This window comes from Salmo trutta, unplaced genomic scaffold, assembly GCF_901001165.1.
Source record: "Salmo trutta unplaced genomic scaffold, fSalTru1.1, whole genome shotgun sequence".
Taxonomy (NCBI): domain Eukaryota; kingdom Metazoa; phylum Chordata; class Actinopteri; order Salmoniformes; family Salmonidae; genus Salmo; species Salmo trutta.
Window position 1 is genome coordinate 1 of NW_021822298.1, and position 21054 is coordinate 21054.

A 21054-nucleotide genomic window follows, 5' to 3' on the forward strand; every position below is an offset into this window, starting at 1 on the left:
GAATGTGTTTTTGGAGAATGTGGGCATCGATCCCACTACCTCTCGCATGCTAAGCAAGCACTCTACCATTTGAGCTAATTCCCCAGTTGTGTGGACTTGCCACTATGAGCAACCAAGAGGGTCCAGTCTGGTCAGGCTATGCTGTTGGTGGACTTGTTAGTGTACACGCCAGCAATTGCAGATGCTCGGTGCATCTCAACAATTGTGCTGCGTAGCTAGTGGCTGGTTAGCTCAGTTGGTTAGAGCGTGGTGCTAATAACGCCAAGGTCGTGTGTTCGATCCCCATACTGGCCATTGATTATATTTTGAGTGTGAAAATTGTGAGTCACTTGCATGTGTATCGTCATGAGTGTCACAGAATGAGTCTAAGCAGCTAGCCGAAATAGCTCAGTTGGGAGAGCGTTAGACTGAAGATCTAAAGGTCCCTGGTTCGATCCCGGGTTTCGGCATTAGATGTTGTCCCTTCTTTGTGTTCTGCTTTGAGGAAAGTTCACACAGCTGTGTTTGTGGGCCTGAATCGTGTGTGCTACGCTACGCTGCTCTTGTGAATGTAAGTAATGTCTTTCTTTTTCATGTGAAATTGTGACCTTAGTCTGACATGAAAGTTGCTTGTGATTGTTACATGACAGTAGGTTTTCGTAAGAGAAAGCTGCATGAAGTGTAAACTGGAGCATTCTTGGATCCTCAAAAAGAATGTGTTTTTGGAGAATGTGGGCATCGATCCCACTACCTCTCGCATGCTAAGCAAGCACTCTACCATTTGAGCTAATTCCCCAGTTGTCTGGACTTGCCACTATGAGCAACCAAGAGGGTCCAGTCTTGTCAGGCTATGCTGTTGGTGGACTTGTTAGTGTACACGCCAGCAATTGCAGATGCTCGGTGCATCTCAACAATTGTGCTGCGCAGCTAGTGGCTGGTTAGCTCAGTTGGTTAGAGCGTGGTGCTAATAACGCCAAGGTCGTGGGTTCGATCCCCATACTGGCCATCGATTATATTTTGAGTGTGAAAATTGTGAGTCACTTGCATGTGTATCGTCATGAGTGTTTGTGGGCCTGAATCGTGTGTGCTACGCTGCTCCTGTGAATTTAAGTAATGTCTTTCTTTTTCATGTGAAATTGTGACCTTAGTCTGACATGAAAGTTGCTCGTGATTGTTACATGACAGTAGGTTTTCGTAAGAGAAAGCTGCATGAAGTGTGAACTGGAGCATTCTTGGATCCTCAAAAAGAATGTGTTTTTGGAGAATGTGGGCATCGATCCCACTACCTCTCGCATGCTAAGCAAGCACTCTACCATTTGAGCTAATTCCCCAGTTGTCTGGACTTGCCACTATGAGCAACCAAGAGGGTCCAGTCTGGTCAGGCTATGCTGTTGGTGGACTTGTTAGTGTACACGCCAGCAATTGCAGATGCTCGGTGCATCTCAACAATTGTGCTGCGTAGCTAGTGGCTGGTTAGCTCAGTTGGTTAGAGCGTGGTGCTAATAACGCCAAGGTCGTGGGTTCGATCCCCATACTGGCCATCGATTTTATTTTGAGTGTGAAAATTGTGAGTCACTTGCATGTGTATCGTCATGAGTGTCACAGAATGAGTCTAAGCAGCTAGCCGAAATAGCTCAGTTGGGAGAGCGTTAGACTGAAGATCTAAAGGTCCCTGGTTCGATCCCGGGTTTCGGCATTAGATGTTGTCCCTTCTTTGTGTTCTGCTTTGAGGAAAGTTCACACAGCTGTGTTTGTGGGCCTGAATCGTGTGTGCTACGCTGCTCCTGTGAATGTAAGTAATGTCTTTCTTTTTCATGTGAAATTGTGACCTTAGTCTGACATGAAAGTTGCTTGTGATTGTTACATGACAGTAGGTTTTCGTAAGAGAAAGCTGCATGAAGTGTGAACTGGAGCATTCTTGGATCCTCAAAAAGAATGTGTTTTTGGAGAATGTGGGCATCGATCCCACTACCTCTCGCATGCTAAGCAAGCACTCTACCATTTGAGCTAATTCCCCAGTTGTGTGGACTTGCCACTATGAGCAACCAAGAGGGTCCAGTCTTGTCAGGCTATGCTGTTGGTGGACTTGTTAGTGTACACGCCAGCAATTGCAGATGCTCGGTGCATCTCAACAATTGTGCTGCGTAGCTAGTGGCTGGTTAGCTCAGTTGGTTAGAGCGTGGTGCTAATAACGCCAAGGTCGTGGGTTCGATCCCCATACTGGCCATCGATTATATTTTGAGTGTGAAAATTGTGAGTCACTTGCATGTGTATCGTCATGAGTGTTTGTGGGCCTGAATCGTGTGTGCTATGCTGCTCCTGTGAATGTAAGTAATGTCTTTCTTTTTCATGTGAAATTGTGACCTTAGTCTGACATGAAAGTTGCTCGTGATTGTTACATGACAGTAGGTTTTCGTAAGAGAAAGCTGCATGAAGTGTGAACTGGAGCATTCTTGGATCCTCAAAAAGAATGTGTTTTTGGAGAATGTGGGCATCGATCCCACTACCTCTCGCATGCTAAGCAAGCACTCTACCATTTGAGCTAATTCCCCAGTTGTGTGGACTTGCCACTATGAGCAACCAAGAGGGTCCAGTCTTGTCAGGCTATGCTGTTGGTGGACTTGTTAGTGTACACGCCAGCAATTGCAGATGCTCGGTGCATCTCAACAATTGTGCTGCGTAGCTAGTGGCTGGTTAGCTCAGTTGGTTAGAGCGTGGTGCTAATAACGCCAAGGTCGTGGGTTCGATCCCCATACTGGCCATCGATTATATTTTGAGTGTGAAAATTGTGAGTCACTTGCATGTGTATCGTCATGAGTGTTTGTGGGCCTGAATCGTGTGTGCTATGCTGCTCCTGTGAATGTAAGTAATGTCTTTCTTTTTCATGTGAAATTGTGACCTTAGTCTGACATGAAAGTTGCTTTTGATTGTTACATGACAGTAGGTTTTCGTAAGAGAAAGCTGCATGAAGTGTGAACTGGAGCATTCTTGGATCCTCAAAAAGAATGTGTTTTTGGAGAATGTGGGCATCGATCCCACTACCTCTCGCATGCTAAGCAAGCACTCTACCATTTGAGCTAATTCCCCAGTTGTCTGGACTTGCCACTATGAGCAACCAAGAGGGTCCAGTCTGGTCAGGCTATGCTGTTGGTGGACTTGTTAGTGTACACGCCAGCAATTGCAGATGCTCGGTGCATCTCAACAATTGTGCTGCGTAGCTAGTGGCTGGTTAGCTCAGTTGGTTAGAGCGTGGTGCTAATAACGCCAAGGTCGTGTGTTCGATCCCCATACTGGCCATTGATTATATTTTGAGTGTGAAAATTGTGAGTCACTTGCATGTGTATCGTCATGAGTGTCACAGAATGAGTCTAAGCAGCTAGCCGAAATAGCTCAGTTGGGAGAGCGTTAGACTGAAGATCTAAAGGTCCCTGGTTCAATCCCGGGTTTCGGCATTAGATGTTGTCCCTTCTTTGTGTTCTGCTTTGAGGAAAGTTCACACAGCTGTGTTTGTGGGCCTGAATCGTGTGTGCTACGCTACGCTGCTCTTGTGAATGTAAGTAATGTCTTTCTTTTTCATGTGAAATTGTGACCTTAGTCTGACATGAAAGTTGCTTGTGATTGTTACATGACAGTAGGTTTTCGTAAGAGAAAGCTGCATGAAGTGTAAACTGGAGCATTCTTGGATCCTCAAAAAGAATGTGTTTTTGGAGAATGTGGGCATCGATCCCACTACCTCTCGCATGCTAAGCAAGCACTCTACCATTTGAGCTAATTCCCCAGTTGTGTGGACTTGCCACTATGAGCAACCAAGAGGGTCCAGTCTTGTCAGGCTATGCTGTTGGTGGACTTGTTAGTGTACACGCCAGCAATTGCAGATGCTCGGTGCATCTCAACAATTGTGCTGCGCAGCTAGTGGCTGGTTAGCTCAGTTGGTTAGAGCGTGGTGCTAATAATGCCAAGGTCGTGTGTTCGATCCCCATATTGGCCATCGATTTTATTTTGAGTGTGAAAATTGTGAGTCACTTGCATGTGTATCGTCATGAGTGTTTGTGGGCCTGAATCGTGTGTGCTACGCTGCTCCTGTGAATTTAAGTAATGTCTTTCTTTTTCATGTGAAATTGTGACCTTAGTCTGACATGAAAGTTGCTCGTGATTGTTACATGACAGTAGGTTTTCGTAAGAGAAAGCTGCATGAAGTGTGAACTGGAGCATTCTTGGATCCTCAAAAAGAATGTGTTTTTGGAGAATGTGGGCATCGATCCCACTACCTCTCGCATGCTAAGCAAGCACTCTACCATTTGAGCTAATTCCCCAGTTGTCTGGACTTGCCACTATGAGCAACCAAGAGGGTCCAGTCTGGTCAGGCTATGCTGTTGGTGGACTTGTTAGTGTACACGCCAGCAATTGCAGATGCTCGGTGCATCTCAACAATTGTGCTGCGTAGCTAGTGGCTGGTTAGCTCAGTTGGTTAGAGCGTGGTGCTAATAACGCCAAGGTCGTGGGTTCGATCCCCATACTGGCCATCGATTATATTTTGAGTGTGAAAATTGTGAGTCACTTGCATGTGTATCGTCATGAGTGTCACAGAATGAGTCTAAGCAGCTAGCCGAAATAGCTCAGTTGGGAGAGCGTTAGACTGAAGATCTAAAGGTCCCTGGTTCGATCCCGGGTTTCGGCATTAGATGTTGTCCCTTCTTTGTGTTCTGCTTTGAGGAAAGTTCCCACAGCTGTGTTTGTGGGCCTGAATCGTGTGTGCTACGCTACGCTGCTCTTGTGAATGTAAGTAATGTCTTTCTTTTTCATGTGAAATTGTGACCTTAGTCTGACATGAAAGTTGCTTGTGATTGTTACATGACAGTAGGTTTTCGTAAGAGAAAGCTGCATGAAGTGTAAACTGGAGCATTCTTGGATCCTCAAAAAGAATGTGTTTTTGGAGAATGTGGGCATCGATCCCACTACCTCTCGCATGCTAAGCAAGCACTCTACCATTTGAGCTAATTCCCCAGTTGTGTGGACTTGCCACTATGAGCAACCAAGAGGGTCCAGTCTTGTCAGGCTATGCTTTTGGTGGACTTGTTAGTGTACACGCCAGCAATTGCAGATGCTCGGTGCATCTCAACAATTGTGCTGCGCAGCTAGTGGCTGGTTAGCTCAGTTGGTTAGAGCGTGGTGCTAATAACGCCAAGGTCGTGGGTTCGATCCCCATACTGGCCATCGATTATATTTTGAGTGTGAAAATTGTGAGTCACTTGCATGTGTATCGTCATGAGTGTTTGTGGGCCTGAATCGTGTGTGCTACGCTGCTCCTGTGAATGTAAGTAATGTCTTTCTTTTTCATGTGAAATTGTGACCTTAGTCTGACATGAAAGTTGCTTGTGATTGTTACATGACAGTAGGTTTTCGTAAGAGAAAGCTGCATGAAGTGTGAACTGGAGCATTCTTGGATCCTCAAAAAGAATGTGTTTTTGGAGAATGTGGGCATCGATCCCACTACCTCTCGCATGCTAAGCAAGCACTCTACCATTTGAGCTAATTCCCCAGTTGTGTGGACTTGCCACTATGAGCAACCAAGAGGGTCCAGTCTTGTCAGGCTATGCTGTTGGTGGACTTGTTAGTGTACACGCCAGCAATTGCAGATGCTCGGTGCATCTCAACAATTGTGCTGCGTAGCTAGTGGCTGGTTAGCTCAGTTGGTTAGAGCGTGGTGCTAATAACGCCAAGGTCGTGGGTTCGATCCCCATACTGGCCATCGATTATATTTTGAGTGTGAAAATTGTGAGTCACTTGCATGTGTATCGTCATGAGTGTTTGTGGGCCTGAATCGTGTGTGCTACGCTGCTCCTGTGAATGTAAGTAATGTCTTTCTTTTTCATGTGAAATTGTGACCTTAGTCTGACATGAAAGTTGCTTGTGATTGTTACATGACAGTAGGTTTTCGTAAGAGAAAGCTGCATGAAGTGTGAACTGGAGCATTCTTGGATCCTCAAAAAGAATGTGTTTTTGGAGAATGTGGGCATCGATCCCACTACCTCTCGCATGCTAAGCAAGCACTCTACCATTTGAGCTAATTCCCCAGTTGTCTGGACTTGCCACTATGAGCAACCAAGAGGGTCCAGTCTGGTCAGGCTATGCTGTTGGTGGACTTGTTAGTGTACACGCCAGCAATTGCAGATGCTCGGTGCATCTCAACAATTGTGCTGCGTAGCTAGTGGCTGGTTAGCTCAGTTGGTTAGAGCGTGGTGCTAATAACGCCAAGGTCGTGGGTTCGATCCCCATACTGGCCATTGATTATATTTTGAGTGTGAAAATTGTGAGTCACTTGCATGTGTATCGTCATGAGTGTCACAGAATGAGTCTAAGCAGCTAGCCGAAATAGCTCAGTTGGGAGAGCGTTAGACTGAAGATCTAAAGGTCCCTGGTTCGATCCCGGGTTTCGGCATTAGATGTTGTCCCTTCTTTGTGTTCTGCTTTGAGGAAAGTTCACACAGCTGTGTTTGTGGGCCTGAATCGTGTGTGCTACGCTGCTCTTGTGAATGTAAGTAATGTCTTTCTTTTTCATGTGAAATTGTGACCTTAGTCTGACATGAAAGTTGCTTGTGATTGTTACATGACAGTAGGTTTTCGTAAGAGAAAGCTGCATGAAGTGTAAACTGGAGCATTCTTGGATCCTCAAAAAGAATGTGTTTTTGGAGAATGTGGGCATCGATCCCACTACCTCTCGCATGCTAAGCAAGCACTCTACCATTTGAGCTAATTCCCCAGTTGTTTGGACTTGCCACTTTGAGCAACCAAGAGGGTCCAGTCTTGTCAGGCTATGCTGTTGGTGGACTTGTTAGTGTACACGCCAGCAATTGCAGATGCTCGGTGCATCTCAACAATTGTGCTGCGCAGCTAGTGGCTGGTTAGCTCAGTTGGTTAGAGCGTGGTGCTAATAACGCCAAGGTCGTGTGTTCGATCCCCATACTGGCCATCGATTATATTTTGAGTGTGAAAATTGTGAGTCACTTGCATGTGTATCGTCATGAGTGTTTGTGGGCCTGAATCGTGTGTGCTACGCTGCTCCTGTGAATGTAAGTAATGTCTTTCTTTTTCATGTGAAATTGTGACCTTAGTCTGACATGAAAGTTGCTCGTGATTGTTACATGACAGTAGGTTTTCGTAAGAGAAAGCTGCATGAAGTGTGAACTGGAGCATTCTTGGATCCTCAAAAAGAATGTGTTTTTGGAGAATGTGGGCATCGATCCCACTACCTCTCGCATGCTAAGCAAGCACTCTACCATTTGAGCTAATTCCCCAGTTGTCTGGACTTGCCACTATGAGCAACCAAGAGGGTCCAGTCTGGTCAGGCTATGCTGTTGGTGGACTTGTTAGTGTACACGCCAGCAATTGCAGATGCTCGGTGCATCTCAACAATTGTGCTGCGTAGCTAGTGGCTGGTTAGCTCAGTTGGTTAGAGCGTGGTGCTAATAACGCCAAGGTCGTGGGTTCGATCCCCATACTGGCCATCGATTATATTTTGAGTGTGAAAATTGTGAGTCACTTGCATGTGTATCGTCATGAGTGTCACAGAATGAGTCTAAGCAGCTAGCCGAAATAGCTCAGTTGGGAGAGCGTTAGACTGAAGATCTAAAGGTCCCTGGTTCGATCCCGGGTTTCGGCATTAGATGTTGTCCCTTCTTTGTGTTCTGCTTTGAGGAAAGTTCCCACAGCTGTGTTTGTGGGCCTGAATCGTGTGTGCTACGCTGCTCTTGTGAATGTAAGTAATGTCTTTCTTTTTCATGTGAAATTGTGACCTTAGTCTGACATGAAAGTTGCTTGTGATTGTTACATGACAGTAGGTTTTCGTAAGAGAAAGCTGCATGAAGTGTAAACTGGAGCATTCTTGGATCCTCAAAAAGAACGTGTTTTTGGAGAATGTGGGCATCGATCCCACTACCTCTCGCATGCTAAGCAAGCACTCTACCATTTGAGCTAATTCCCCAGTTGTGTGGACTTGCCACTATGAGCAACCAAGAGGGTCCAGTCTGGTCAGGCTATGCTGTTGGTGGACTTGTTAGTGTACACGCCAGCAATTGCAGATGCTCGGTGCATCTCAACAATTGTGCTGCGCAGCTAGTGGCTGGTTAGCTCAGTTGGTTAGAGCGTGGTGCTAATAACGCCAAGGTCGTGGGTTCGATCCCCATACTGGCCATCGATTATATTTTGAGTGTGAAAATTGTGAGTCACTTGCATGTGTATCGTCATGAGTGTTTGTGGGCCTGAATCGTGTGTGCTACGCTGCTCCTGTGAATTTAAGTAATGTCTTTCTTTTTCATGTGAAATTGTGACCTTAGTCTGACATGAAAGTTGCTCGTGATTGTTTCATGACAGTAGGTTTTCGTAAGAGAAAGCTGCATGAAGTGTGAACTGGAGCATTCTTGGATCCTCAAAATGAATGTGTTTTTGGAGAATGTGGGCATCGATCCCGCTACCTCTCGCATGCTAAGCAAGCACTCTACCCTTTGAGCTAATCCCCCAGTTGTCTGGACTTGCCACTATGAGCAACCAAGAGGGTCCAGTCTGGTCAGGCTATGCTGTTGGTGGACTTGTTAGTGTACACGCCAGCAATTGCAGATGCTCGGTGCATCTCAACAATTGTGCTGCGTAGCTAGTGGCTGGTTAGCTCAGTTGGTTAGAGCGTGGTGCTAATAACGCCAAGGTCGTGGGTTCGATCCCCATACTGGCCATTGATTATATTTTGAGTGTGAAAATTGTGAGTCACTTGCATGTGTATCGTCATGAGTGTCACAGAATGAGTCTAAGCAGCTAGCCGAAATAGCTCAGTTGGGAGAGCGTTAGACTGAAGATCTAAAGGTCCCTGGTTCGATCCCGGGTTTCGGCATTAGATGTTGTCCCTTCTTTGTGTTCTGCTTTGAGGAAAGTTCACACAGCTGTGTTTGTGGGCCTGAATCGTGTGTGCTACGCTGCTCTTGTGAATGTAAGTAATGTCTTTCTTTTTCATGTGAAATTGTGACCTTAGTCTGACATGAAAGTTGCTTGTGATTGTTACATGACAGTAGGTTTTCGTAAGAGAAAGCTGCATGAAGTGTAAACTGGAGCATTCTTGGATCCTCAAAAAGAATGTGTTTTTGGAGAATGTGGGCATCGATCCCACTACCTCTCGCATGCTAAGCAAGCACTCTACCATTTGAGCTAATTCCCCAGTTGTTTGGACTTGCCACTATGAGCAACCAAGAGGGTCCAGTCTTGTCAGGCTATGCTGTTGGTGGACTTGTTAGTGTACACGCCAGCAATTGCAGATGCTCGGTGCATCTCAACAATTGTGCTGCGTAGCTAGTGGCTGGTTAGCTCAGTTGGTTAGAGCGTGGTGCTAATAACGCCAAGGTCGTGGGTTCGATCCCCATACTGGCCATCGATTATATTTTGAGTGTGAAAATTGTGAGTCACTTGCATGTGTATCGTCATGAGTGTTTGTGGGCCTGAATCGTGTGTGCTACGCTGCTCCTGTGAATTTAAGTAATGTCTTTCTTTTTCATGTGAAATTGTGACCTTAGTCTGACATGAAAGTTGCTTGTGATTGTTACATGACAGTAGGTTTTCGTAAGAGAAAGCTGCATGAAGTGTGAACTGGAGCATTCTTGAATCCTCAAAAAGAACGTGTTTTTGGAGAATGTGGGCATCGATCCCACTACCTCTCGCATGCTAAGCAAGCACTCTACCATTTGAGCTAATTCCCCAGTTGTTTGGACTTGCCACTTTGAGCAACCAAGAGGGTCCAGTCTTGTCAGGCTATGCTGTTGGTGGACTTGTTAGTGTACACGCCAGCAATTGCAGATGCTCGGTGCATCTCAACAATTGTGCTGCGCAGCTAGTGGCTGGTTAGCTCAGTTGGTTAGAGCGTGGTGCTAATAACGCCAAGGTCGTGTGTTCGATCCCCATATTGGCCATCGATTATATTTTGAGTGTGAAAATTGTGAGTCACTTGCATGTGTATCGTCATGAGTGTTTGTGGGCCTGAATCGTGTGTGCTACGCTGCTCCTTGTGAATGTAAGTAATGTCTTTCTTTTTCATGTGAAATTGTGACCTTAGTCTGACATGAAAGTTGCTTGTGATTGTTACATGACAGTAGGTTTTCGTAAGAGAAAGCTGCATGAAGTGTGAAACTGGAGCATTCTTGGATCCTCAAAAAGAATGTGTTTTTGGAGAATGTGGGCATCGATCCCACTACCTCTCGCATGCTAAGCAAGCACTCTACCATTTGAGCTAATTCCCCAGTTGTGTGGACTTGCCACTATGAGCAACCAAGAGGGTCCAGTCTGGTCAGGCTATGCTGTTGGTGGACTTGTTAGTGTACACGCCAGCAATTGCAGATGCTCGGTGCATCTCAACAATTGTGCTGCGTAGCTAGTGGCTGGTTAGCTCAGTTGGTTAGAGCGTGGTGCTAATAACGCCAAGGTCGTGGGTTCGATCCCCATACTGGCCATCGATTATATTTTGAGTGTGAAAATTGTGAGTCACTTGCATGTGTATCGTCATGAGTGTTTGTGGGCCTGAATCGTGTGTGCTACGCTGCTCCTGTGAATTTAAGTAATGTCTTTCTTTTTCATGTGAAATTGTGACCTTAGTCTGACATGAAAGTTGCTCGTGATTGTTACATGACAGTAGGTTTTCGTAAGAGAAAGCTGCATGAAGTGTGAACTGGAGCATTCTTGGATCCTCAAAATGAATGTGTTTTTGGAGAATGTGGGCATCGATCCCACTACCTCTCGCATGCTAAGCAAGCACTCTACCATTTGAGCTAATTCCCCAGTTGTCTGGACTTGCCACTATGAGCAACCAAGAGGGTCCAGTCTGGTCAGGCTATGCTGTTGGTGGACTTGTTAGTGTACACGCCAGCAATTGCAGATGCTCGGTGCATCTCAACAATTGTGCTGCGTAGCTAGTGGCTGGTTAGCTCAGTTGGTTAGAGCGTGGTGCTAATAACGCCAAGGTCGTGGGTTCGATCCCCATACTGGCCATCGATTATATTTTGAGTGTGAAAATTGTGAGTCACTTGCATGTGTATCGTCATGAGTGTCACAGAATGAGTCTAAGCAGCTAGCCGAAATAGCTCAGTTGGGAGAGCGTTAGACTGAAGATCTAAAGGTCCCTGGTTCGATCCCGGGTTTCGGCATTAGATGTTGTCCCTTCTTTGTGTTCTGCTTTGAGGAAAGTTCCCACAGCTGTGTTTGTGGGCCTGAATCGTGTGTGCTACGCTGCTCTTGTGAATGTAAGTAATGTCTTTCTTTTTCATGTGAAATTGTGACCTTAGTCTGACATGAAAGTTGCTTGTGATTGTTACATGACAGTAGGTTTTCGTAAGAGAAAGCTGCATGAAGTGTAAACTGGAGCATTCTTGGATCCTCAAAAAGAACGTGTTTTTGGAGAATGTGGGCATCGATCCCACTACCTCTCGCATGCTAAGCAAGCACTCTACCATTTGAGCTAATTCCCCAGTTGTTTGGACTTGCCACTATGAGCAACCAAGAGGGTCCAGTCTTGTCAGGCTATGCTGTTGGTGGACTTGTTAGTGTACACGCCAGCAATTGCAGATGCTCGGTGCATCTCAACAATTGTGCTGCGCAGCTAGTGGCTGGTTAGCTCAGTTGGTTAGAGCGTGGTGCTAATAACGCCAAGGTCGTGTGTTCGATCCCCATATTGGCCATCGATTATATTTTGAGTGTGAAAATTGTGAGTCACTTGCATGTGTATCGTCATGAGTGTTTGTGGGCCTGAATCGTGTGTGCTACGCTGCTCCTGTGAATTTAAGTAATGTCTTTCTTTTTCATGTGAAATTGTGACCTTAGTCTGACATGAAAGTTGCTCGTGATTGTTACATGACAGTAGGTTTTCGTAAGAGAAAGCTGCATGAAGTGTGAACTGGAGCATTCTTGGATCCTCAAAATGAATGTGTTTTTGGAGAATGTGGGCATCGATCCCACTACCTCTCGCATGCTAAGCAAGCACTCTACCATTTGAGCTAATTCCCCAGTTGTGTGGACTTGCCACTATGAGCAACCAAGAGGGTCCAGTCTTGTCAGGCTATGCTGTTGGTGGACTTGTTAGTGTACACGCCAGCAATTGCAGATGCTCGGTGCATCTCAACAATTGTGCTGCGCAGCTAGTGGCTGGTTAGCTCAGTTGGTTAGAGCGTGGTGCTAATAACGCCAAGGTCGTGTGTTGGATCCCCATACTGGCCATCGATTATATTTTGAGTGTGAAAATTGTGAGTCACTTGCATGTGTATCGTCATGAGTGTTTGTGGGCCTGAATCGTGTGTGCTACGCTGCTCCTGTGAATTTAAGTAATGTCTTTCTTTTTCATGTGAAATTGTGACCTTAGTCTGACATGAAAGTTGCTTCGTGATTGTTACATGACAGTAGGTTTTCGTAAGAGAAAGCTGCATGAAGTGTGAACTGGAGCATTCTTGGATCCTCAAAAAGAATGTGTTTTTGGAGAATGTGGGCATCGATCCCACTACCTCTCGCATGCTAAGCAAGCACTCTACCATTTGAGCTAATTCCCCAGTTGTTTGGACTTGCCACTTTGAGCAACCAAGAGGGTCCAGTCTTGTCAGGCTATGCTGTTGGTGGACTTGTTAGTGTACACGCCAGCAATTGCAGATGCTCGGTGCATCTCAACAATTGTGCTGCGCAGCTAGTGGCTGGTTAGCTCAGTTGGTTAGAGCGTGGTGCTAATAACGCCAAGGTCGTGGGTTCGATCCCCATACTGGCCATCGATTATATTTTGAGTGTGAAAATTGTGAGTCACTTGCATGTGTATCGTCATGAGTGTTTGTGGGCCTGAATCGTGTGTGCTACGCTGCTCCTGTGAATGTAAGTAATGTCTTTCTTTTTCATGTGAAATTGTGACCTTAGTCTGACATGAAAGTTGCTTGTGATTGTTACATGACAGTAGGTTTTCGTAAGAGAAAGCTGCATGAAGTGTGAACTGGAGCATTCTTGGATCCTCAAAAAGAAAGTGTTTTTGGAGAATGTGGGCATCGATCCCACTACCTCTCGCATGCTAAGCAAGCACTCTACCATTTGAGCTAATTCCCCAGTTGTGTGGACTTGCCACTATGAGCAACCAAGAGGGTCCAGTCTTGTCAGGCTATGCTGTTGGTGGACTTGTTAGTGTACACGCCAGCAATTGCAGATGCTCGGTGCATCTCAACAATTGTGCTGCGCAGCTAGTGGCTGGTTAGCTCAGTTGGTTAGAGCGTGGTGCTAATAACGCCAAGGTCGTGGGTTCGATCCCCATACTGGCCATCGATTATATTTTGAGTGTGAAAATTGTGAGTCACTTGCATGTGTATCGTCATGAGTGTTTGTGGGCCTGAATCGTGTGTGCTACGCTGCTCCTGTGAATGTAAGTAATGTCTTTCTTTTTCATGTGAAATTGTGACCTTAGTCTGACATGAAAGTTGCTTGTGATTGTTACATGACAGTAGGTTTTCGTAAGAGAAAGCTGCATGAAGTGTAAACTGGAGCATTCTTGGATCCTCAAAAAGAACGTGTTTTTGGAGAATGTGGGCATCGATCCCACTACCTCTCGCATGCTAAGCAAGCACTCTACCATTTGAGCTAATTCCCCAGTTGTTTGGACTTGCCACTTTGAGCAACCAAGAGGGTCCAGTCTTGTCAGGCTATGCTGTTGGTGGACTTGTTAGTGTACACACCAGCAATTGCAGATGCTCGGTTCATCTCAACAATTGTGCTGCGCAGCTAGTGGCTGGTTAGCTCAGTTGGTTAGAGCGTGGTGCTAATAACGCCAAGGTCGTGTGTTCGATCCCCATATTGGCCATCGATTATATTTTGAGTGTGAAAATTGTGAGTCACTTGCATGTGTATCGTCATGAGTGTTTGTGGGCCTGAATCGTGTGTGCTACGCTGCTCCTGTGAATTTAAGTAATGTCTTTCTTTTTCATGTGAAATTGTGACCTTAGTCTGACATGAAAGTTGCTCGTGATTGTTACATGACAGTAGGTTTTCGTAAGAGAAAGCTGCATGAAGTGTAAACTGGAGCATTCTTGGATCCTCAAAAAGAATGTGTTTTTGGAGAATGTGGGCATCGATCCCACTACCTCTCGCATGCTAAGCAAGCACTCTACCATTTGAGCTAATTCCCCAGTTGTTTGGACTTGCCACTATGAGCAACCAAGAGGGTCCAGTCTTGTCAGGCTATGCTGTTGGTGGACTTGTTAGTGTACACGCCAGCAATTGCAGATGCTCGGTGCATCTCAACAATTGTGCTGCGCAGCTAGTGGCTGGTTAGCTCAGTTGGTTAGAGCGTGGTGCTAATAACGCCAAGGTCGTGTGTTCGATCCCCATACTGGCCATCGATTATATTTTGAGTGTGAAAATTGTGAGTCACTTGCATGTGTATCGTCATGAGTGTTTGTGGGCCTGAATCGTGTGTGCTACGCTGCTCCTGTGAATTTAAGTAATGTCTTTCTTTTTCATGTGAAATTGTGACCTTAGTCTGACATGAAAGTTGCTCGTGATTGTTACATGACAGTAGGTTTTCGTAAGAGAAAGCTGCATGAAGTGTGAACTGGAGCATTCTTGGATCCTCAAAATGAATGTGTTTTTGGAGAATGTGGGCATCGATCCCACTACCTCTCGCATGCTAAGCAAGCACTCTACCATTTGAGCTAATTCCCCAGTTGTGTGGACTTGCCACTATGAGCAACCAAGAGGGTCCAGTCTGGTCAGGCTATGCTGTTGGTGGACTTGTTAGTGTACACGCCAGCAATTGCAGATGCTCGGTGCATCTCAACAATTGTGCTGCGTAGCTAGTGGCTGGTTAGCTCAGTTGGTTAGAGCGTGGTGCTAATAACGCCAAGGTCGTGGGTTCGATCCCCATACTGGCCATTGATTATATTTTGAGTGTGAAAATTGTGAGTCACTTGCATGTGTATCGTCATGAGTGTCACAGAATGAGTCTAAGCAGCTAGCCGAAATAGCTCAGTTGGGAGAGCGTTAGACTGAAGATCTAAAGGTCCCTGGTTCGATCCCGGGTTTCGGCATTAGATGTTGTCCCTTCTTTGTGTTCTGCTTTGAGGAAAGTTCCCACAGCTGTGTTTGTGGGCCTGAATCGTGTGTGCTACGCTGCTCTTGTGAATGTAAGTAATGTCTTTCTTTTTCATGTGAAATTGTGACCTTAGTCTGACATGAAAGTTGCTTGTGATTGTTACATGACAGTAGGTTTTCGTAAGAGAAAGCTGCATGAAGTGTAAACTGGAGCATTCTTGGATCCTCAAAAAGAATGTGTTTTTGGAGAATGTGGGCATCGATCCCACTACCTCTCGCATGCTAAGCAAGCACTCTACCATTTGAGCTAATTCCCCAGTTGTGTGGACTTGCCACTATGAGCAACCAAGAGGGTCCAGTCTTGTCAGGCTATGCTGTTGGTGGACTTGTTAGTGTACACGCCAGCAATTGCAGATGCTCGGTGCATCTCAACAATTGTGCTGCGCAGCTAGTGGCTGGTTAGCTCAGTTGGTTAGAGCGTGGTGCTAATAACGCCAAGGTCGTGTGTTCGATCCCCATATTGGCCATCGATTATATTTTGAGTGTGAAAATTGTGAGTCACTTGCATGTGTATCGTCATGAGTGTTTGTGGGCCTGAATCGTGTGTGCTACGCTGCTCCTGTGAATTTAAGTAATGTCTTTCTTTTTCATGTGAAATTGTGACCTTAGTCTGACATGAAAGTTGCTCGTGATTGTTACATGACAGTAGGTTTTCGTAAGAGAAAGCTGCATGAAGTGTGAACTGGAGCATTCTTGGATCCTCAAAAGAATGTGTTTTTGGAGAATGTGGGCATCGATCCCACTACCTCTCGCATGCTAAGCAAGCACTCTACCATTTGAGCTAATTCCCCAGTTGTCTGGACTTGCCACTATGAGCAACCAAGAGGGTCCAGTCTGGTCAGGCTATGCTGTTGGTGGACTTGTTAGTGTACACGCCAGCAATTGCAGATGCTCGGTGCATCTCAACAATTGTGCTGCGCAGCTAGTGGCTGGTTAGCTCAGTTGGTTAGAGCGTGGTGCTAATAACGCCAAGGTCGTGTGTTCGATCCCCATACTGGCCATCGATTATATTTTGAGTGTGAAAATTGTGAGTCACTTGCATGTGTATCGTCATGAGTGTTTGTGGGCCTGAATCGTGTGTGCTACGCTGCTCTTGTGAATGTAAGTAATGTCTTTCTTTTTCATGTGAAATTGTGACCTTAGTCTGACATGAAAGTTGCTCGTGATTGTTACATGACAGTAGGTTTTCGTAAGAGAAAGCTGCATGAAGTGTGAACTGGAGCATTCTTGGATCCTCAAAATGAATGTGTTTTTGGAGAATGTGGGCATCGATCCCACTACCTCTCGCATGCTAAGCAAGCACTCTACCATTTGAGCTAATTCCCCAGTTGTGTGGACTTGCCACTATGAGCAACCAAGAGGTTCCAGTCTGGTCAGGCTATGCTGTTGGTGGACTTGTTAGTGTACACGCCAGCAATTGCAGATGCTCGGTGCATCTCAACAATTGTGCTGCGCAGCTAGTGGCTGGTTAGCTCAGTTGGTTAGAGCGTGGTGCTAATAACGCCAAGGTCGTGGGTTCGATCCCCATACTGGCCATCGATTATATTTTGAGTGTGAAAATTGTGAGTCACTTGCATGTGTATCGTCATGAGTGTTTGTGGGCCTGAATCGTGTGTGCTACGCTGCTCCTGTGAATGTAAGTAATGTCTTTCTTTTTCATGTGAAATTGTGACCTTAGTCTGACATGAAAGTTGCTTGTGATTGTTACATGACAGTAGGTTTTCGTAAGAGAAAGCTGCATGAAGTGTGAACTGGAGCATTCTTGAATCCTCAAAAAGAAAGTGTTTTTGGAGAATGTGGGCATCGATCCCACTACCTCTCGCATGCTAAGCAAGCACTCTACCATTTGAGCTAATTCCCCAGTTGTTTGGACTTGCCACTTTGAGCAACCAAGAGGGTCCAGTCTTGTCAGGCTATGCTGTTGGTGGACTTGTTAGTGTACACACCAGCAATTGCAGATGCTCGGTGCATCTCAACAATTGTGCTGCGCAGCTAGTGGCTGGTTAGCTCAGTTGGTTAGAGCGTGGTGCTAATAACGCCAAGGTCGTGTGTTCGATCCCCATATTGGCCATCGATTATATTTTGAGTGTGAAAATTGTGAGTCACTTGCATGTGTATCGTCATGAGTGTTTGTGGGCCTGAATCGTGTGTGCTACGCTGCTCCTGTGAATTTAAGTAATGTCTTTCTTTTTCATGTGAAATTGTGACCTTAGTCTGACATGAAAGTTGCTCGTGATTGTTACATGACAGTAGGTTTTCGTAAGAGAAAGCTGCATGAAGTGTGAACTGGAGCATTCTTGGATCCTCAAAAAGAATGTGTTTTTGGAGAATGTGGGCATCGATCCCACTACCTCTCGCATGCTAAGCAAGCACTCTACCATTTGAGCTAATTCCCCAGTTGTCTGGACTTGCCACTATGAGCAACCAAGAGGGTCCAGTCTGGTCAGGCTATGCTGTTGGTGGACTTGTTAGTGTACACGCCAGCAATTGCAGATGCTCGGTGCATCTCAACAATTGTGCTGCGTAGCTAGTGGCTGGTTAGCTCAGTTGGTTAGAGCGTGGTGCTAATAACGCCAAGGTCGTGGGTTCGATCCCCATACTGGCCATTGATTATATTTTGAGTGTGAAAATTGTGAGTCACTTGCATGTGTATCGTCATGAGTGTCACAGAATGAGTCTAAGCAGCTAGCCGAAATAGCTCAGTTGGGAGAGCGTTAGACTGAAGATCTAAAGGTCCCTGGTTCGATCCCGGGTTTCGGCATTAGATGTTGTCCCTTCTTTGTGTTCTGCTTTGAGGAAAGTTCCCACAGCTGTGTTTTTGGGCCTGAATCGTGTGTGCTACGCTGCTCTTGTGAATGTAAGTAATGTCTTTCTTTTTCATGTGAAATTGTGACCTTAGTCTGACATGAAAGTTGCTTGTGATTGTTACATGACAGTAGGTTTTCGTAAGAGAAAGCTGCATGAAGTGTAAACTGGAGCATTCTTGGATCCTCAAAAAGAATGTGTTTTTGGAGAATGTGGGCATCGATCCCACTACCTCTCGCATGCTAAGCAAGCACTCTACCATTTGAGCTAATTCCCCAGTTGTGTGGACTTGCCACTATGAGCAACCAAGAGGGTCCAGTCTTGTCAGGCTATGCTGTTGGTGGACTTGTTAGTGTACACGCCAGCAATTGCAGATGCTCGGTGCATCTCAACAATTGTGCTGCGTAGCTAGTGGCTGGTTAGCTCAGTTGGTTAGAGCGTGGTGCTAATAACGCCAAGGTCGTGTGTTCGATCCCCATACTGGCCATCGATTATATTTTGAGTGTGAAAATTGTGAGTCACTTGCATGTGTATCGTCATGAGTGTTTGTGGGCCTGAATCGTGTGTGCTACGCTGCTCCTGTGAATTTAAGTAATGTCTTTCTTTTTCATGTGAAATTGTGACCTTAGTCTGACATGAAAGTTGCTCGTGATTGTTACATGACAGTAGGTTTTCGTAAGAGAAAGCTGCATGAAGTGTGAACTGGAGCATTCTTGGATCCTCAAAATGAATGTGTTTTTGGAGAATGTGGGCATCGATCCCACTACCTCTCGCATGCTAAGCAAGCACTCTACCATTTGAGCTAATTCCCCAGTTGTCTGGACTTGCCACTATGAGCAACCAAGAGGGTCCAGTCTGGTCAGGCTATGCTGTTGGTGGACTTGTTAGTGTACACGCCAGCAATTGCAGATGCTCGGTGCATCTCAACAATTGTGCTGCGTAGCTAGTGGCTGGTTAGCTCAGTTGGTTAGAGCGTGGTGCTAATAACGCCAAGGTCGTGGGTTCGATCCCCATACTGGCCATCGATTATATTTTGAGTGTGAAAATTGTGAGTCACTTGCATGTGTATCGTCATGAGTGTCACAGAATGAGTCTAAGCAGCTAGCCGAAATAGCTCAGTTGGGAGAGCGTTAGACTGAAGATCTAAAGGTCCCTGGTTCGATCCCGGGTTTCGGCATTAGATGTTGTCCCTTCTTTGTGTTCTGCTTTGAGGAAAGTTCCCACAGCTGTGTTTGTGGGCCTGAATCGTGTGTGCTACGCTGCTCTTGTGAATGTAAGTAATGTCTTTCTTTTTCATGTGAAATTGTGACCTTAGTCTGACATGAAAGTTGCTTGTGATTGTTACATGACAGTAGGTTTTCGTAAGAGAAAGCTGCATGAAGTGTAAACTGGAGCATTCTTGGATCCTCAAAAAGAATGTGTTTTTGGAGAATGTGGGCATCGATCCCACTACCTCTCGCATGCTAAGCAAGCACTCTACCATTTGAGCTAATTCCCCAGTTGTGTGGACTTGCCACTATGAGCAACCAAGAGGGTCCAGTCTTGTCAGGCTATGCTGTTGGTGGACTTGTTAGTGTACACGCCAGCAATTGCAGATGCTCGGTGCATCTCAACAATTGTGCTGCGCAGCTAGTGGCTGGTTAGCTCAGTTGGTTAGAGCGTGGTGCTAATAACGCCAAGGTCGTGGGTTCGATCCCCATACTGGCCATCGATTATATTTTGAGTGTGAAAATTGTGAGTCACTTGCATGTGTATCGTCATGAGTGTTTGTGGGCCTGAATCGTGTGTGCTACGCTGCTCTTGTGAATGTAAGTAATGTCTTTCTTTTTCATGTGAAATTGTGACCTTAGTCTGACATGAAAGTTGCTCGTGATTGTTACATGACAGTAGGTTTTCGTAAGAGAAAGCTGCATGAAGTGTGAACTGGAGCATTCTTGGATCCTCAAAAAGAATGTGTTTTTGGAGAATGTGGGCATCGATCCCACTACCTCTCGCATGCTAAGCAAGCACTCTACCATTTGAGCTAATTCCCCAGTTGTGTGGACTTGCCACTATGAGCAACCAAGAGGGTCCAGTCTTGTCAGGCTATGCTGTTGGTGGACTTGTTAGTGTACACGCCAGCAATTGCAGATGCTCGGTGCATCTCAACAATTGTGCTGCGCAGCTAGTGGCTGGTTAGCTCAGTTGGTTAGAGCGTGGTGCTAATAACGCCAAGGTCGTGTGTTCGATCCCCATATTGGCCATCGATTATATTTTGAGTGTGAAAATTGTGAGTCACTTGCATGTGTATCGTCATGAGTGTTTGTGGGCCTGAATCGTGTGTGCTACGCTGCTCCTGTGAATTTAAGTAATGTCTTTCTTTTTCATGTGAAATTGTGACCTTAGTCTGACATGAAAGTTGCTTGTGATTGTTACATGACAGTAGGTTTTCGTAAGAGAAAGCTGCATGAAGTGTGAACTGGAGCATTCTTGAATCCTCAAAAAGAACGTGTTTTTGGAGAATGTGGGCATCGATCCCACTACCTCTCGCATGCTAAGCAAGCACTCTACCATTTGAGCTAATTCCCCAGTTGTTTGGACTTGCCACTATGAGCAACCAAGAGGGTCCAGTCTTGTCAGGCTATGCTGTTGGTGGACTTGTTAGTGTACACGCCAGCAATTGCAGATGCTCGGTGCATCTCAACAATTGTGCTGCGTAGCTAGTGGCTGGTTAGCTCAGTTGGTTAGAGCGTGGTGCTAATAACGCCAAGGTCGTGGGTTCGATCCCCATACTGGCCATCGATTATATTTTGAGTGTGAAAATTGTGAGTCACTTGCATGTGTATCGTCATGAGTGTTTGTGGGCCTGAATCGTGTGTGCTACGCTGCTCCTGTGAATGTAAGTAATGTCTTTCTTTTTCATGTGAAATTGTGACCTTAGTCTGACATGAAAGTTGCTCGTGATTGTTACATGACAGTAGGTTTTCGTAAGAGAAAGCTGCATGAAGTGTGAACTGGAGCATTCTTGGATCCTCAAAAAGAATGTGTTTTTGGAGAATGTGGGCATCGATCCCACTACCTCTCGCATGCTAAGCAAGCACTCTACCATTTGAGCTAATTCCCCAGTTGTCTGGACTTGCCACTATGAGCAACCAA

General features: G+C 45.7%; 47 non-coding genes across 47 annotated transcripts; all 47 read left to right on the forward strand.

The window, feature by feature from the left end:
- The first annotated feature begins 220 nt into the window (after positions 1-220).
- On the forward strand, positions 221-294 carry trnai-aau (transfer RNA isoleucine (anticodon AAU)). The gene has a single exon. It is a non-coding gene; the product is annotated as a tRNA-Ile (tRNA).
- An 82-nt stretch (positions 295-376) lies between these two features.
- trnaf-gaa (transfer RNA phenylalanine (anticodon GAA)) lies at positions 377-449 on the forward strand. The gene has a single exon. It is a non-coding gene; the product is annotated as a tRNA-Phe (tRNA).
- Positions 450-911: 462 nt separating this feature from the next.
- On the forward strand, positions 912-985 carry trnai-aau (transfer RNA isoleucine (anticodon AAU)). Its single transcript has one exon. It is a non-coding gene; the product is annotated as a tRNA-Ile (tRNA).
- A 461-nt stretch (positions 986-1446) lies between these two features.
- trnai-aau (transfer RNA isoleucine (anticodon AAU)) lies at positions 1447-1520 on the forward strand. Its single transcript has one exon. It is a non-coding gene; the product is annotated as a tRNA-Ile (tRNA).
- An 82-nt stretch (positions 1521-1602) lies between these two features.
- trnaf-gaa (transfer RNA phenylalanine (anticodon GAA)) lies at positions 1603-1675 on the forward strand. Its single transcript has one exon. It is a non-coding gene; the product is annotated as a tRNA-Phe (tRNA).
- A 457-nt stretch (positions 1676-2132) lies between these two features.
- Positions 2133-2206, forward strand: trnai-aau (transfer RNA isoleucine (anticodon AAU)). The gene has a single exon. It is a non-coding gene; the product is annotated as a tRNA-Ile (tRNA).
- Positions 2207-2667: 461 nt separating this feature from the next.
- trnai-aau (transfer RNA isoleucine (anticodon AAU)) lies at positions 2668-2741 on the forward strand. The gene has a single exon. It is a non-coding gene; the product is annotated as a tRNA-Ile (tRNA).
- A 461-nt stretch (positions 2742-3202) lies between these two features.
- Positions 3203-3276, forward strand: trnai-aau (transfer RNA isoleucine (anticodon AAU)). The gene has a single exon. It is a non-coding gene; the product is annotated as a tRNA-Ile (tRNA).
- An 82-nt stretch (positions 3277-3358) lies between these two features.
- Positions 3359-3431, forward strand: trnaf-gaa (transfer RNA phenylalanine (anticodon GAA)). The gene has a single exon. It is a non-coding gene; the product is annotated as a tRNA-Phe (tRNA).
- Positions 3432-3893: 462 nt separating this feature from the next.
- trnai-aau (transfer RNA isoleucine (anticodon AAU)) lies at positions 3894-3967 on the forward strand. Its single transcript has one exon. It is a non-coding gene; the product is annotated as a tRNA-Ile (tRNA).
- Positions 3968-4428: 461 nt separating this feature from the next.
- trnai-aau (transfer RNA isoleucine (anticodon AAU)) lies at positions 4429-4502 on the forward strand. Its single transcript has one exon. It is a non-coding gene; the product is annotated as a tRNA-Ile (tRNA).
- Positions 4503-4584: 82 nt separating this feature from the next.
- Positions 4585-4657, forward strand: trnaf-gaa (transfer RNA phenylalanine (anticodon GAA)). Its single transcript has one exon. It is a non-coding gene; the product is annotated as a tRNA-Phe (tRNA).
- A 462-nt stretch (positions 4658-5119) lies between these two features.
- Positions 5120-5193, forward strand: trnai-aau (transfer RNA isoleucine (anticodon AAU)). The gene has a single exon. It is a non-coding gene; the product is annotated as a tRNA-Ile (tRNA).
- Positions 5194-5654: 461 nt separating this feature from the next.
- trnai-aau (transfer RNA isoleucine (anticodon AAU)) lies at positions 5655-5728 on the forward strand. Its single transcript has one exon. It is a non-coding gene; the product is annotated as a tRNA-Ile (tRNA).
- Positions 5729-6189: 461 nt separating this feature from the next.
- trnai-aau (transfer RNA isoleucine (anticodon AAU)) lies at positions 6190-6263 on the forward strand. The gene has a single exon. It is a non-coding gene; the product is annotated as a tRNA-Ile (tRNA).
- An 82-nt stretch (positions 6264-6345) lies between these two features.
- Positions 6346-6418, forward strand: trnaf-gaa (transfer RNA phenylalanine (anticodon GAA)). The gene has a single exon. It is a non-coding gene; the product is annotated as a tRNA-Phe (tRNA).
- Positions 6419-6875: 457 nt separating this feature from the next.
- Positions 6876-6949, forward strand: trnai-aau (transfer RNA isoleucine (anticodon AAU)). Its single transcript has one exon. It is a non-coding gene; the product is annotated as a tRNA-Ile (tRNA).
- A 461-nt stretch (positions 6950-7410) lies between these two features.
- Positions 7411-7484, forward strand: trnai-aau (transfer RNA isoleucine (anticodon AAU)). Its single transcript has one exon. It is a non-coding gene; the product is annotated as a tRNA-Ile (tRNA).
- An 82-nt stretch (positions 7485-7566) lies between these two features.
- Positions 7567-7639, forward strand: trnaf-gaa (transfer RNA phenylalanine (anticodon GAA)). The gene has a single exon. It is a non-coding gene; the product is annotated as a tRNA-Phe (tRNA).
- Positions 7640-8096: 457 nt separating this feature from the next.
- Positions 8097-8170, forward strand: trnai-aau (transfer RNA isoleucine (anticodon AAU)). The gene has a single exon. It is a non-coding gene; the product is annotated as a tRNA-Ile (tRNA).
- A 461-nt stretch (positions 8171-8631) lies between these two features.
- trnai-aau (transfer RNA isoleucine (anticodon AAU)) lies at positions 8632-8705 on the forward strand. Its single transcript has one exon. It is a non-coding gene; the product is annotated as a tRNA-Ile (tRNA).
- An 82-nt stretch (positions 8706-8787) lies between these two features.
- trnaf-gaa (transfer RNA phenylalanine (anticodon GAA)) lies at positions 8788-8860 on the forward strand. Its single transcript has one exon. It is a non-coding gene; the product is annotated as a tRNA-Phe (tRNA).
- A 457-nt stretch (positions 8861-9317) lies between these two features.
- trnai-aau (transfer RNA isoleucine (anticodon AAU)) lies at positions 9318-9391 on the forward strand. The gene has a single exon. It is a non-coding gene; the product is annotated as a tRNA-Ile (tRNA).
- Positions 9392-9852: 461 nt separating this feature from the next.
- On the forward strand, positions 9853-9926 carry trnai-aau (transfer RNA isoleucine (anticodon AAU)). Its single transcript has one exon. It is a non-coding gene; the product is annotated as a tRNA-Ile (tRNA).
- Positions 9927-10389: 463 nt separating this feature from the next.
- On the forward strand, positions 10390-10463 carry trnai-aau (transfer RNA isoleucine (anticodon AAU)). The gene has a single exon. It is a non-coding gene; the product is annotated as a tRNA-Ile (tRNA).
- A 461-nt stretch (positions 10464-10924) lies between these two features.
- Positions 10925-10998, forward strand: trnai-aau (transfer RNA isoleucine (anticodon AAU)). The gene has a single exon. It is a non-coding gene; the product is annotated as a tRNA-Ile (tRNA).
- Positions 10999-11080: 82 nt separating this feature from the next.
- Positions 11081-11153, forward strand: trnaf-gaa (transfer RNA phenylalanine (anticodon GAA)). The gene has a single exon. It is a non-coding gene; the product is annotated as a tRNA-Phe (tRNA).
- Positions 11154-11610: 457 nt separating this feature from the next.
- Positions 11611-11684, forward strand: trnai-aau (transfer RNA isoleucine (anticodon AAU)). The gene has a single exon. It is a non-coding gene; the product is annotated as a tRNA-Ile (tRNA).
- Positions 11685-12145: 461 nt separating this feature from the next.
- On the forward strand, positions 12146-12219 carry trnai-aau (transfer RNA isoleucine (anticodon AAU)). The gene has a single exon. It is a non-coding gene; the product is annotated as a tRNA-Ile (tRNA).
- Positions 12220-12681: 462 nt separating this feature from the next.
- Positions 12682-12755, forward strand: trnai-aau (transfer RNA isoleucine (anticodon AAU)). Its single transcript has one exon. It is a non-coding gene; the product is annotated as a tRNA-Ile (tRNA).
- A 461-nt stretch (positions 12756-13216) lies between these two features.
- On the forward strand, positions 13217-13290 carry trnai-aau (transfer RNA isoleucine (anticodon AAU)). The gene has a single exon. It is a non-coding gene; the product is annotated as a tRNA-Ile (tRNA).
- Positions 13291-13751: 461 nt separating this feature from the next.
- Positions 13752-13825, forward strand: trnai-aau (transfer RNA isoleucine (anticodon AAU)). The gene has a single exon. It is a non-coding gene; the product is annotated as a tRNA-Ile (tRNA).
- A 461-nt stretch (positions 13826-14286) lies between these two features.
- Positions 14287-14360, forward strand: trnai-aau (transfer RNA isoleucine (anticodon AAU)). Its single transcript has one exon. It is a non-coding gene; the product is annotated as a tRNA-Ile (tRNA).
- Positions 14361-14821: 461 nt separating this feature from the next.
- trnai-aau (transfer RNA isoleucine (anticodon AAU)) lies at positions 14822-14895 on the forward strand. Its single transcript has one exon. It is a non-coding gene; the product is annotated as a tRNA-Ile (tRNA).
- Positions 14896-14977: 82 nt separating this feature from the next.
- On the forward strand, positions 14978-15050 carry trnaf-gaa (transfer RNA phenylalanine (anticodon GAA)). Its single transcript has one exon. It is a non-coding gene; the product is annotated as a tRNA-Phe (tRNA).
- A 457-nt stretch (positions 15051-15507) lies between these two features.
- Positions 15508-15581, forward strand: trnai-aau (transfer RNA isoleucine (anticodon AAU)). The gene has a single exon. It is a non-coding gene; the product is annotated as a tRNA-Ile (tRNA).
- Positions 15582-16041: 460 nt separating this feature from the next.
- trnai-aau (transfer RNA isoleucine (anticodon AAU)) lies at positions 16042-16115 on the forward strand. Its single transcript has one exon. It is a non-coding gene; the product is annotated as a tRNA-Ile (tRNA).
- Positions 16116-16576: 461 nt separating this feature from the next.
- Positions 16577-16650, forward strand: trnai-aau (transfer RNA isoleucine (anticodon AAU)). Its single transcript has one exon. It is a non-coding gene; the product is annotated as a tRNA-Ile (tRNA).
- Positions 16651-17111: 461 nt separating this feature from the next.
- trnai-aau (transfer RNA isoleucine (anticodon AAU)) lies at positions 17112-17185 on the forward strand. The gene has a single exon. It is a non-coding gene; the product is annotated as a tRNA-Ile (tRNA).
- A 461-nt stretch (positions 17186-17646) lies between these two features.
- Positions 17647-17720, forward strand: trnai-aau (transfer RNA isoleucine (anticodon AAU)). The gene has a single exon. It is a non-coding gene; the product is annotated as a tRNA-Ile (tRNA).
- An 82-nt stretch (positions 17721-17802) lies between these two features.
- On the forward strand, positions 17803-17875 carry trnaf-gaa (transfer RNA phenylalanine (anticodon GAA)). The gene has a single exon. It is a non-coding gene; the product is annotated as a tRNA-Phe (tRNA).
- A 457-nt stretch (positions 17876-18332) lies between these two features.
- Positions 18333-18406, forward strand: trnai-aau (transfer RNA isoleucine (anticodon AAU)). The gene has a single exon. It is a non-coding gene; the product is annotated as a tRNA-Ile (tRNA).
- Positions 18407-18867: 461 nt separating this feature from the next.
- Positions 18868-18941, forward strand: trnai-aau (transfer RNA isoleucine (anticodon AAU)). Its single transcript has one exon. It is a non-coding gene; the product is annotated as a tRNA-Ile (tRNA).
- Positions 18942-19023: 82 nt separating this feature from the next.
- Positions 19024-19096, forward strand: trnaf-gaa (transfer RNA phenylalanine (anticodon GAA)). Its single transcript has one exon. It is a non-coding gene; the product is annotated as a tRNA-Phe (tRNA).
- Positions 19097-19553: 457 nt separating this feature from the next.
- On the forward strand, positions 19554-19627 carry trnai-aau (transfer RNA isoleucine (anticodon AAU)). Its single transcript has one exon. It is a non-coding gene; the product is annotated as a tRNA-Ile (tRNA).
- A 461-nt stretch (positions 19628-20088) lies between these two features.
- On the forward strand, positions 20089-20162 carry trnai-aau (transfer RNA isoleucine (anticodon AAU)). Its single transcript has one exon. It is a non-coding gene; the product is annotated as a tRNA-Ile (tRNA).
- A 461-nt stretch (positions 20163-20623) lies between these two features.
- Positions 20624-20697, forward strand: trnai-aau (transfer RNA isoleucine (anticodon AAU)). Its single transcript has one exon. It is a non-coding gene; the product is annotated as a tRNA-Ile (tRNA).
- Positions 20698-21054: the final 357 nt, after the last annotated feature.